The sequence below is a fragment of the Ostrea edulis genome, chromosome 8 (genome assembly GCF_947568905.1).
Source record: "Ostrea edulis chromosome 8, xbOstEdul1.1, whole genome shotgun sequence".
NCBI lineage: Eukaryota > Metazoa > Mollusca > Bivalvia > Ostreida > Ostreidae > Ostrea > Ostrea edulis.
Window position 1 is genome coordinate 51,290,203 of NC_079171.1, and position 14,537 is coordinate 51,304,739.

At 37.6% G+C, this 14,537-nt stretch overlaps 1 pseudogene; it reads right to left on the reverse strand.

Annotated features, from left to right (window-relative positions):
• Positions 1 to 12,328: 12,328 nt before the first annotated feature.
• LOC125663316 (uncharacterized) lies at positions 12,329 to 14,126 on the reverse strand (annotated as a pseudogene).
• Positions 14,127 to 14,537: the final 411 nt, after the last annotated feature.

Sequence of the window (14,537 nt, forward strand, 5' to 3'; positions counted from 1 at the left end):
CTCTCTTATAGAATTTTGAAACTACAGAGATGAATTGTCCTACTAGATGGACTTGTGCTAAAAGGTCATAAGATTCCTATCCCAAGGTCACTCCGTAACCAAATACTAGACAGCCTCCACATAGGTCATTCAGGCATCGAGAAGAGCTCGTACTGCCCTATTTTGGCTCGCTCTCCATACTGATGTACAAAAACTTGTATCTAGTTGCCCGCAGTGTTTGCTTTATAGAAATTGAAACCCCAAAGAACCCCTTAACCCCCACCCAACACCTGACTACCCTTGGCAAGTAGTTGCCACAGACTTGTTCCAATGGGACGAGAAGGATTATTTGATTGTAGTTACTTTGAGGTGACCCACCTTAGTACAAGTGACCCACCTTAGTACAACCACTAGTAAATCCATTGTAAAGCAAATAAAGTCAATCTTCTCAAGATTTGGCATACCCGAAAAAGTAGTGTCTCACAACGGGTTCCAATACAGCTCCTCCAGTCCAAAATGCCCTCAATCAAATGCACTAGCCGAAAGAACTGTCCAAACTATCAAAAGAATATTTCAGAAGTCTAAGGGTAACAAAAGTGACCCCCACCTAGGGATCTTGGGATATCGAAACACACCTATCGACAACTTAGGTTACTCCCCTGTTGTTATTGCAAGGTCGTCCGCTTAGGTCAATATTACCTGTACTGCCCTCCCAGCTTGCCCCAAAAGTTCTAGACCATTATAAGGTTGCTGTAATTATGCAGAACAGTAAGGATAAAACCTTAAAGAATTACAATAGGTTAAGCCATGAGTTGTTGCCATTAACTGAAGGTGAAAATATTCGATTTCAGCAGGATTCCAAGTTATGGAAACCTGGCCACATAATAAGCCCAAACTGGTACTAGTTTCAGGCGCAATAGACGTCACATGAAATCGAATGAGAAATCCCAAAACCTGTCTGAAACCGAGTTAATCCTAAATGCTGAGGACCCCATGACATTGCCCACTCCTGCACCCCACACCCCAACTATGGATAATGCACAACCCCCAGAGAAATTCATGGCAGTCAACTCCGATAACACAGCTCCTATGCCATATGTCATTAGAAATGGTAGAATCAGAAAACCGAAACAAATGTTGATGTGTAATTCATTCATTTTCAGTGATGTACATTCGTTGGACATTGTCTCTCGTGGTTTGGATTAGATATTATATAATACCATCCACCACTGTTTTGTATAATACTTCATTCTGATAACCATTACTTTGTTAACATGTTGTATCATTAAAATTGTGTTAAGAAGGGATATGTTATATTTAGAGTTACTCCTCCTTGACTGTAATTGATTAACTACTGCAGTCTCATTTTGGAGTTGGAATAAAAGCTGTGAAGCTGAGAACACGTGTTGGGTATTGATGTTTCTGACTGGCCCTTCTTAGTGTCTGAGGTCAGTCCATATTACGAACACAATAATTACATCTCTTACATTCAAATTTCTCATTTCCTGAAAATTGAAAAACAATTAACAGACAAGTAACCAACAAATCATAAGTTTTACCCTCAATCAAGTCATCCTCATCTATACTGTAAGAAAGATTGGTCACTCATGTTGGAGGTCCTCCTCAGAGTGGAAGTCCAATTTTGAGTTTTTGTTGCCATGATGGTGGATGTTGACTTCGGACTAGTTGTGCTTGTATTCTAACATGGGATTTTCTCTCCCGAAGGATCGCCGCATTTGTTCACCTCTTACGAAAAGCAAGGGGTAATGAGGAACTTAATGGAACCCGCTGGCAGAAGCAAGACGTATATTGTAGAGGTTTGTTTAACGCCCTTTTCGAGAATATTACATTCACCATTGCTGGTAAAGGGCTACAAAATTAAGCATAAGCTCAGCGCTTACGATCTCTATGCAGAGGGATCTTTATCGTGCCACACATGTAACACGGAGCATCATCTCATTCAAGGAAGTGACAAATGATAACCACGGGAATATCGAGATAAGCAACCTGGCCGACAAAAGCAAGACGTATATTGCAGAACGTGCATTGTTCCATTCTTCAGGTTAATAAATAAAACCTCTTAACATTTCTCACTATTAGACAGGAAAGTATAGTACGATATTGCATATATATTTAACGATATCGTGCTTTCATACCATACGCAGGTTTCAATGTCGAAGTCAGTCGTTGATTGTGAAAGTCGGCCCTTCTCGCAAAAGTCCATTAAGCAGCAGTGAATTTCCCGCGGTTTATTTAGTGAACAAAGGAATTTTGTTATTCTTTGAATTGTTTTATTATATATCATACCTACTAACCGTGAAGAGGATGCCCTTCTGGGATCTTTTGATGATGATTTAACATCAGAGTCAAAACAAATTTTTAATGCTTGACTAAAATTCAAAGCACCATGGACACAGTTGCTACTGGCATTAATAAAATGAGGGGGTGTTTTTTCTGCATTAGCTGCAGCATGCCCCAAATTAATGGTTACTGACCAGCCTTCCAACTTCAAGCAAATGTTCTGCTGCTGTAATGGAGGATAACTCAGAGTATGATTAAGAGTCTTTTGGAATCCGGAATCTCCGGAGCCAGACCTGAGCTAGTTGATGATCAGCAGAGCGGCTCAGTGTTAGAGGAAATGAGCGCTTTGCTAGAGGATGATGTTGGTCCAGCAATTTCAGAAAAAAGTGGCCCAAATTGCTAATAAAGCATTCTCTAAACAGCATTCTATTGATGCTGTGAAGAAAAAGTATCACAAGAGACCAAAGAAATGTGAAAAAGTGATTGTACCGAAAGAAATTTGGCGTCAAATTCACAAACAAGCTTAAGTCAACTTGTGCAATAATTAGTGTAGCTAGCAAGTTTTTAAATTTGGATGGCCAAAATTATGACGTTGAAATAAGATATTGTCTTGATGCAATCTACTTATTAGGCCATGCAAATATTACAATGTCTATGCATGCAGCGGAAATATTGATTAAGACCCGTTTTGAAAAGTGATTATGCTGCATTGTGTGACAGCAATACCCCAGTTACATCCTTACTTTTTGGAGATGACATTCCTAAGTCTTTGAAAGAGGCTCGACAGGTAGGCAATGTTGGAAGGGATTATTCTTCAAAAAACGGGAAAAGATTTGGGTTCAGTCAAAGACACAAGAATGATTTTTCATGGAAAAAGAACCAAACTTCGCAGAAAAGATTCAAGAAAGATCAGTAACAGAAACCCTTACTGTAGTGTATTATCATGAATGATAATGAAAAGGGACATAGCTGTATTGGTTACTCATTGCTTTATAGTAAAGTTAAAAGTTACTGTTCTTTGTACATCCGGGGATTGGAATTTAGTTTAGCGTGTAGGCGAAAGTATGCATGTGTGTGGCATGTATGATGTTGAATGAACTGTTATACGGTGTAGTTCTTCACTTACTAAGGTAAAACTTCAACCTACTTCATCAGATCTGATGAATAGGTGAATTTTTATAGAAAACAAGATGTGTTTGTGAAACACAAATGCCCCCGATAATGGCCAATTCCAAAGATGGCCAAGGTCACAAGGGCAAATATTTTGGTACCAGTAGGAAGATCTTGTCAAAAGAAATGTTCATGTACAATATGAAAGCTTTAATATTTACCATTTAGAAGTTATGACCAATGTAAAAAAAAAAAAAAAAAAAAGTTGGTCAAATATCAAGGTCAAAAGGTTCAATTCCCACGGAAAGGTCTTGTTACAAGGAATACTCATGTAAAACTTATACGGTACCAATTTTGATGCACCAGATGCGCATTTCGACAAAGAATGCCTCTTCAGTGATGCTCAACCGAAATGTTTGAAATCCGAAATAACAATGAAGTTTTAGAGCTAAATAGTGCCAAAAAGATGGAGCCAAATTCGTCCAATGATAAGAGTTATGGCATGCCGGAGATAATCCTTCGTTTTGAAATGAATTTCTAAATTTTATAACAGCTTAGCAAAGATCGGTCGATACGTCACTAATTAGTCATGCATATTCATATATGTATCACGTGACTCAGCCTCATACAAACAAATCAATAAAATCAATGGCTTCCACGCAAGAATTCCTGAAAATAAATCTTAAACCTGAAGATGTTCCCTATGCAAAAATTAATTCTGATGAATTAGAAAGTTGTGGAAATGTTCAATTAAAGAGATGGCTAGAATGCAGAGGCTTGAAGACGTCTGGCAATCGATATGATCTCCTTCAAAGGTGAGTGACCTCGTGTATTACGCCCATTTCCTTTGTCAACAACGCTTTACCTGTGTACAAATTATCGATCCGTTTCATGTGACTCCAGGTAAATGACATTTAGAAACATGATTGGACAGACGGCAATAAGTTGACAGTTGGATATTTAAATGAGATACATTATGATATTTATTAAAATGAACAAAATGTTACTGTATAAAGTGTATCAAATGGGAAGTTCTTTGTTTACAGTATTTTGTTGATCCATTTAATTGTTTTTACTTATTAAAAAACAAAATATAAGTTTGGAGGGAAAAAAACAGTTATAACCAAGCCCGTACATTTTGTGTGCGAAACTTTTGCCCTTATAATGGAAATAAACGTGGCTTTTTATTGTAGGTGCAAGGATGCAATAAAGGTAGGAAAGGAAGAAAAACTAGACTTGACTGTTGATCAAGGAAAATGGTGTGAAATAAAGGCAAACAAAATAAAATCTGAAACCAAGAATGAAACAAATTGTTAGGGTGGAAATCATTTCCATCTAAAACTGTGCCAAAGTAGCAGCATCAATGAGACAGGAAAGTCGAAGTGTTCATGTGACAATTTCTAATGTAAGTGGAGCTGTTTTAGATGCGAGTTGCACATGTCCAGCTTCAATGCTAGGACGTTGTAATCATGTGGCAGCACTTTTGCTACAGTTAAATAAACACTGTTTGGAAAATGGAAATGAACCTTTGGCTTGCACCAGTAAACCGTGTTCGTGGTCAGAGGGCTCAAAACAGAAAAATCCTGGTAAACTGACCGAGATGGCATATCCTTCATACAAGGGAAAAAAAGCAAAGCTATGCGACTTTGACCCACGACCCACTAGCATGAGAACAGTGCCACTAGAAAACAAAAATTCATTCATAGCAAATCTGAAATATACTAGCATGAAAACCAGTAAAACTTCAATGTGGGAGACACAGCTAACATACAAGCATCAAGATTACCAGGTTGATGAGTCAAGGAAAGGTGTGTTGTTAGACAAAGTCCTGGAACTTTTTAATAATATAAAGGAAAACTGCAAGTCTTACAGCACACCTGTTCACATGATCACAGGCACAGAATCCCAAACAGATTCTCTCATTTGGAAAATGAATCGATGGTTCAGAGTCACTGCATCCACTGCAAAAGTGGCCAATTCCTTAGGAAATTTTATTCGGACAGAGTCCCCGTTCACATATGCTACTATGCGGAAGTTATATAACTATACAAGTACAGACCTTTGGGGAATAAAATGTTTACTGCATATATATGTTGACCTTTTTATTTTTGTACGGTTGAAGTCGTCAGCTGACCGGCCACACGCTTTGATCCACCTCTCACATTTTTCTCGTTGGGTGATCGGCTTAGAGAACGGTATAAAAACACATTTTTCATGCTTTCCCTTTGTCTATACCTGGTATCACTGTTACACAATCCATAACAGCAGTGTTTTACACCTTCAGATTTTTGTTTTTCTTCCGACATTCAGATTAATCACTTTTATTTAGGTTGTTTACAGTTCACTGGTGTCAACTCATACAAAGATAGCTTGTATGACATACGGGCATTTAAACAATGACATCATTCTAATATTAGCTAGGTAATCTATTAATAGCTCGACCGATCTTTGCATCCGTATTTTCAAGCTAGTAACGAAGTACTCGTGTGAAATATCAAAGCTCTATCACTTACTGTTCAAAAGTTATTAGCAAGGTTAAAGTTTCAGACAGAATTACAGACAGGACAAAAACAATATGCCCCCCGATCTTCGATCTCGGGGGCATAAAACTATTTTGAATGTTAAAAAAGATATAATTTGAAGGTGGCAGAATCATGCAATTCATAGATTAATGGACTGCGCTTACTTCAGAGTGAGTCTCGGAAATATTGAGCATTGTAAAGGGAATTGAGCTTGAATTTATCAGCAAACCAATTCAGTGCATTAATGCAATTCATCAATATCGTTTTAATATGATAGAGAAAAGAGCAAATTGATGAAGAAACATGTAACTCTCGTTCAATTGCCAATTATTTTCAGTTTCATAGTACGATGTAACAATTTTGGTAACGGTCTTAAAATATTAAGTCAAACCATTTATATTCACTTCACAAGTAATAAGAATTCCAACTACGTACGACTGAACAATTTGAACAAGAATAGAAATTCTTCAGTCGTTCCACTTTTAGTCTTATAGACCACCACCATTCATGGAATTCTATTTCTTCCTCAGAGGAAGCTCTCTAATGAAGAAATATTATATCTACACTATGAGATGTAAAGGGTAGGCACTGAATATAATATATGATTGCAGGGCAGAAGTTAACACACTTCGACCGCTTGGAACATCGCCAACAAGTTAAGTCGCCTTTAGAGACCTAAACACAAAAAATATCAGTATCAATATAAATCTTCACAGCTAAATTAGCGAAGTGTTGCGGTAAGAAATCATCAAATAATGATAGTAACTATACCTTCTTTACAGACTCGTACCCGTCACTGCTCACCAACTTCCTCTTACCCCATTGAGATCCCTGCTCTACGATACTGGCTCTTGCAGAGAACTGAAAATGTTCAAAGATCATAATTATGTAACAGGTTTGTAGTTTCATAATAAGCAACTCCTGTATGGGTTCAGGGAATTTAATATCACAGTGAAGGATATCTCACATGCACATATTTTTTCAGCCCTGCAATACAGGTAAAATAACAATATGATATCACAGAGTGCATTAATTAATAATTGACAATATTACTTATATGATAAATGAATGTAATTTCCATCAAGATAAATGTATTACTTGTATCAAAATCACAATAAAGGGAGACAACTCTTAAAGTTACATATACTGGTATGAACAGATTTCTCCCATAGTCATAAGAATACATTATCATTAAAACTTAAATCATATATTTACCATTCTATGGGAAGAGGCTTCCACATACAAGTACAGGGTATATATATCTATGTGGATATGTACATGGACTCTGTAATTTACATACAATAGTCTAAAAATACTATTTATTAAAGTTAGACTCAATTGCTCACTCCGAACAAGTTAATCAAATATTCTGATTATAAAATAAAGTGTAACTTGATAGATTCACCAATTTACTCTAAATATAAGCAATTGATTCATGAAATCAAAGAGCTTTAAACAAAACTATCATTCTTTGTAGATCTAGCCTTTCTCTCAGTTAATATTTAGTGCAAAAGGAATCTCATTAAATCTGCAAAAATATATAGACTGGAAATGTTAATTGACATTTACCAATAAGGATAATTAGTAATGAATTACTTACCGGAAAAGTCTTTATAGAAGGTCTTAGTCAATGTTGTCGATATGAAGTCTGTCCTCTCTCAAAACTAGACAAAGAATGCTCAATTTTGGCGGTAAAACCCAATGACCAAAACAATAAAAACCAACCAAAAGCAACTTCACAAAACACAACCAATGAAGTTCAAGAACACTACAAGACCTTTGACATATGCCTTAAGGTAATGACTATTAAATGTGTTCACCTATATATGTACATGTAAGGGCTAGAGAAATAAAGGAGTGGATCTAGGGTTTTCTAAAGTAAAATACATTGAAGCATATATCTATAGCAAAATTTATTCATTAACCCAAAGATCACTCTATTACAATTATTTTTATAGTGACTACAGTATTATAATATATTTCCTGTACTTAATTTAAAATTGAATACTTTGCTTTAATTGTTAATGATTGCATTTAAGAAATGCAACACTTAACAAAATAGTTTTGAATACTAAATATCACAAAGTTCTTAAAATCTAAATTCCTTAACATTGGCATGCGCATAACGGCAATCTCTGGGGTTTGTGGAATCTGCCTGGTGGTTAAACAATATTGGATAAGCATCCGACTCTGTCTTTCTCTTTCTGGTGGCTTCGTCTCTCAGATTGTGATGAATTGCTGGTCGTGGACATCGGAATTGCCCGGGATCATATATTTAATGCATCAAAATTGGTACCGTATGGTACATTTTACATTATGACCCCTGGGTCGAGGCCTCTGCTGGTGGACTGTTAGTCCCCGAGGGTCTCTACAGCCTAGTAGCGAAGTACTTCGTTACTAGCTTGAAAATACGGATGTATATTTAATTGCTTAGTTATAAAATTTTGAAATTCATTTCAAAATTAAAGATCTCCCTCATGCATAGCTCTTATGCTTAGACGAATTTGACTCCACTATTTTGTCACGCTGTTTTTCGCTTTAATAGCTCTAAAACATCATTGTTATTTCGGATTTCAAACATTTCAGTTGAGCATCACTGAAGAGAGTATTTGTCGAAATGCGCATCTGGTGCATCAAAATTGGAACCGCATAAGTTTTACCTAATACTTCCATCTTTGATTGATTGATGTTTTCCGCCACACTCAACAATTTGTCAGTTATCTGGTGGCGCCCAGTTTTTATTGCTGGAAGAAGAGAACCCAGATACAATGTACCTGGGAAGAGACCACCGACCTTCCGCAAGTAAACTGGGAAACTTTCTCACTTAATGGTTGAGGGATGTCGTCTTCTCTTAAAGCCACGTAAAAGTTGCTGGCTTCCGGCCGCTGCAGGAATATTACCAGAAGTAGACTGAGGAGAACTGTAACCAGATGGGCGTGTCTTGTTATACGGCTGGAAGCTCTTCTTTTTCTTAATCTTTCGTAAAGCTGTGTTCGTCTTGGTGCAATTTTCTATCATCGTCAGAATCTGACGCGATATCATACCGTAGCCCAACCTGCTGGTGAGTTGTCGGCAATTCGAATCAACTTGTTACGCTGGGACAACTTGTTGACAATGTTTTCACATATGGCGACACACTCGTTGAGTTCGACCCTTTTCGGTAATTTTTGTACATCCGAAATGATTTCTTCATTAAATTAAAAATTAATTTTATTATTAGGGGACTATGGAGGAAGCTATGTCTTAAGTTTCTACGTCTTAAGTTTATACTGCAAATCAATTTCCCGACTTCCTGGCTGTCAAAGAGTTCGTAAAGGAACGGAGTGACGAATTCGATTAGCAATTACATAAATTGTAGGGCTAGATCAATACATCAGTATATACTGGGGTGTTTTTTTTTTGGTGATACGATAACCGCCTATTGATCGATTATTTTGACGTTTAATTGAGAAAATCAGATGTGTGACAGAGTGGAGGAAATCAATCTAGCCTTTTTGATCGACAATCAGCGGTATATGTCCGACGTGTCATCCAACTTCTCGGTCGAGGAAACGAAGTCCACATCGAGACTGACACCCTTTACAACAACAGACCGAAGGCAGGATTCGAGACAGCAACCCAGAGCTTCTGTCCGGTGGTGGAAAACAACACCTCCCGAAAACTGGTTTTGGCCCTCGAAACTGCCAATAAGTTAATGCTGCAAGAGGAATTGTGAAAATCATGAACAATGCAAAAGGAACTACAACCCTGGAGACATTATTGCTTCCAGTGAATCAAAATTGTTAAGAAAAAATTTGCATTTATTCAAAATAATAACATAAAACAACCTCGTTCCATTACCAATGATGCCAGTGCTCAGATCCAAAAGACCATAAAGGGCTATTCCAGAGAGAATGAAGTACCAATTCAGCACTACCATGGTTCATCCACAAGCGAAGATCCCTGCAAAAAATGTACGACACATCCGACTAAGAACCATGTTACCCACTGGACAGGACATATATGCCTACATGGAGAGACTGACCACCTGTATCCGAGCCCGGATCCGGTTCGAACTCGTCAAGATTAGGAAATTTTGCCCGACCGACCAGTCTTTCCTGCGCCATGCCGAGGATGCAGTCCTTAATGTTCTGTCATGTTTTTCAGGCCTACACGACAACTGTAACAAAATGTCATTTACCTGTACAGTCCATCTCCCGGGCTACAACACCAAGTTCCTTCTGTACGGAAAACATCTGGACCATGACTATGCAGACATGGACAGTATTCAGTCTCATCTGTAAACAATTCCGGAGAGGTCTGCCAACTTGCCACAACCAACAAGTGTGAGAATCTTCACTAGCGGGTCTTCACTTATGCACCCAACAATACAACTTGAGCCAGGAACTTTAACGCCATGTATCACTCAGCAGTCTACTCAGCATCCCATGGGTCTGACAGAAGTGTTGTTCTGTTGGCTAAGGACGTGAGCCTGAAATGGAAATCCAGTGGACCATTTTACAAGAACATGTTCAAGAGAGACCAACATAAGCGGTATCACCGTGTGCGCAAACAAACCAACCGATAATCTCGTTACCTGATGAGACGACGAAAAACCAACAAAAAACTCAGAGAACTCTCCCTGTACAACAATGCAGGACCCTCCACCTCCAACGAACACTCTTATGGTGTAAATGTGTTAACTCATTGAAAGAGACACTGTGTCTGTATGACCAATGCATTGCCCTTCGGCAACACAAGACTTCCGCGAATTGTTTACTGACTACAAACACTATAAACAGCTCTGAGACCCTTTCTGTGTACATCAAAAGTATGCACAGCACCCTGATCTTTTGGCCAGGTAAATAACAATGACCATAGAGGAGATCCGCCCATATCCAGTGATCCGTGAAGAAACCGTACTGTATTTTATTTGGGTCTTTAAGTGTGTCAAAAGCTGTGTATCTGACATCTGATGCATGGACGCTATGTTCTACAGAGTCTTGCTTAACAATTACCTGTCATTATTTGAAAATAAACCTGGGTGGAAATTATGCTCAAAGGTTTTGCAGACAGAAAAAAAATGAAGACAGTCGCACTGGAGACAGGGTGGGATTGGAGAACAGATCAGTTATGATGAAGTGGGGTATCGAGAAAAAAGTTATAACAGAAGATAATGCTTCAAACATGGACATAGCAATTCAGGTATTAGGAGATGCTTTGCACACACACTTAACCTTGCCTCAAATAAAATAAACAAAACTCTATAAAGATGAAAAAGACATTGCTGCTTGTGAGGTGATAGCTATTTTGCTAATTTCTACTTTATGATTAAATAAGCCTTATCTATAGCATGTTTATTTACTAAGAAATGTGTATTGGAAATATTTTATACTTTCGGCCTCCACTGGAAAAGTCAGCTTTATCATCATTGTTTGAGGATGACATATAAGTAGATCCTCCTTTACTAGACAGCAAGATTGCCAAAAAGGAAATTGAAAAATACAGAGCTATTCCACAAGCAAGCATGTTGGAAAACCGTCTTCTGTTTTTCCTACAGAAAACAATTCTTTATAGGTTGTATGAATTTATTACAAACATCTACTTTTATCATTTTCAATCATGAAAGTTTTACGTACAATTGTTACGAAGTAGCATGAAAACCACCACTACTTTTCATGAGATAGCATTCCAATCAGATCTGCTTCCAATCAGAGAATTCATTGAGAAGTGATTATTAATAAGTAATTGTTTTGAAGGTTGCAACGAACTTACAACAAGAAATCAGGAAGGTGGAGCTTTTATCCCGTGAAGGAGAAAACGTATGACCATGTAACTGCACTCATCAAAAACGTTCTCCACCAACGCCTTGATGACAGAATAGGGGTTCATCAACACATGGGGTTAGAAGCAGGGGACCCAAGAAAGATTTCAAGAACAGTAGCTCCCAAGTTGTCACCACCCACAGCCCAGACAGAACTGGACAAAAAAGTCGCGTTTTGACAATTGACATGGCATGGACATGTTTAACATTTATTGACGCATAGAATGCATATAACATTATGCATATAGCATTTACAAAAAGGAACAGTGTATTAACCTATTTGCATACATTGTCTGTACATTTTAAAATATTTTTGGAGAAATTACTACATTTTATCTTTATTTTATCAATGTAAAAGCTTTGATCCTGCTTTCATTTTTTGTGTCAAACATACAGGCAGTATATTTCTGTTAGAAATATGACAAGTTTAGTTCTTATTGTTGATTATATATTCAGCTATTATATTATTTTTTAAGAACTGTAAGGTCAGAATTTGAAGTACAGTTGTACAATTGATAATGTGTCTTATCATTATGTTATATATAAATATAGGGAGCAGTTTCCACGAGTTTTTGCCTCTCCAAGGAAGAGACCCCTATGGACGTTTTCGCTGCTATTTCTTCAAGTGTGTAATACACTTGTAGATACTCTACAAGTGGCAATGTTTGATTTATTGAATTATGCATTTCAATCAAGAGAGGAATCTCCACAAGACTTCATAGAAAAATATTGTAGACAAGGAACATACCACATTTGTAGCTAGATTCAATACTTCACATGTAGCTTGGTTATCAATAGAAAACTAAATGGATTGGGGATATAGAGGTGAAGGTCACTACATCATATTAGAAATTTGTGGATGTTCATTGCGAGGGATATGCTCTGCCTTATATATATGATATATTCATTGATTAACAGTCCTCTACACAATGATCAGTGCACTACATGTACATTGAATCTACTCAACAGTCCTCTGCACAATGATGAAAGCAATATGAGAAAAATTTGAAACTCCGGCTGGATTCGAACACGCGGCCTATTTAGCAGTCGACGTGTTGAGCTACTCGGTTAGGCGAAATTGTTTTAAATGAATAGACAAATATTGCTGATACTCATATTTTCATCCATGTATTAAAAGGAAGTCGGTCATTATGATGATGTAGAGTACGTCCTTAAAGAACCAATCACTTAATCGTAATGATATTTCATATGTGGGTTGGTTATGAGTAGAAGAGGACCCCTATTGTTTTTCAGGTCTAAAGGTCAATCTACTCTGTACATTGAAAGACCTTTTCCGATCAACATCTCGAGAACCTTTGTTTAACAGACATCAAACTTGGTATATACCAAGGAGTAGATGATCCCTATTGATTTTGAGGTCACGTGGCCAAACTGGACATACGAATAATTATATGCTTACCACTCAATGTCTAGAGAACCTTTTGCTTGACAGACATCAAAATTGGTACACTGGAACATCTTCAGGAAAAGATGACCCCTATTGATTTTGAGGTCAAACTTGACGTAGGAATATACTGTCCATTGTATATTTTGAGAATCCTTTGCTCTCGTTATTTATGAAATCATTGAACCCTTCAAAATTTATAGTCCTTATCAACTACTGCGTGTAACTAGCTATCCCCCCCCCCGCCCCCGCAATATTTTATAACATAATTAGAATTTCAAATTTATTGATTCTAAGTTTAAGTTCTTTACACAGTACAAATAAAATCGCCCTAAACGAGAAGGAATAAATCCTATATATTGTCCATACACAGCATCTTGGAATTATCATGCGGACACCAATCCCAAGTCTTCCATGTTGCCACAATATAAATTGTAATTGTCTGTAAGCAGCATGCCTCTTGTCTTTGTTGTAGTCTGCGTCATTTGGCAAAACATCTTGTCGATACATCTGAGCAACGTGAAGCACCAATACAAGTAATCTGGAATCCTTTTTCAAAAAATAAACCATCTTGTATTCATCAGGGTTGTTTCAGGCATGCAGTGAATTGTATACACATGTATATAATATACACATGTATATAATGTTATTTATTGGGTTTCTAGCTTGTACGTTTGACAGCTTACAGGTATTTCTGAGTCTGAGGCACTGATTTGGTTGTCTCCCATAACGTACCCTCTCCGTCTGTGTGGGCATATCTCTACACTTGAGACAAGAGCACTAGTTTGGTTGCTCCCCACCTGGTCCTGGATAAAACCCTTCTTGGGGGAGCCCTGAATAAACAAATTTGCGAAAGAAATATTCATGACAATAAATAGATACTATTATGCAATTTTGTGATCCTTTGAGAAAGAAACTGACAAACCTTATCTATCAAGTTCATGAGGAGATTGGGATGTTTCTCGCCAGTCTTCAGCAGAAGTTCCTTTCGCTCATTATTACTCATTCCTTCGATTCTCTCCTTCAAATGGAAGACAATGCACATATAATATATGTTGTTGCACGCATTACATACCAGTAAGATGTTTTGGAATAAACTTCATGTACATTCAAGTTCATACATGTACTTTACTTTTTATTACAAGCTTATGTACCCACCTGAAGACTTTCCTCTCTGGTCCCCTCTTTGTTTACCACCACCCCCACCCCCTGCGGCCACGCCTTCTAGCTGCTGGTTTTCCTCGTCCCCTTTTTGGTGTTGCTCCTCGTACTGGGCTTGAGGAGGTAGTACTGGAATCGCTCTCCCAGACCCGCTGCCTTTTTGGTCGTAACCCTTTACGTCTTATCTAAATTAAATGTTCAATAAAAATGTGGTTAAACCAAGTCAAAATAAGTAATTAATTCCTAACCCTTTACA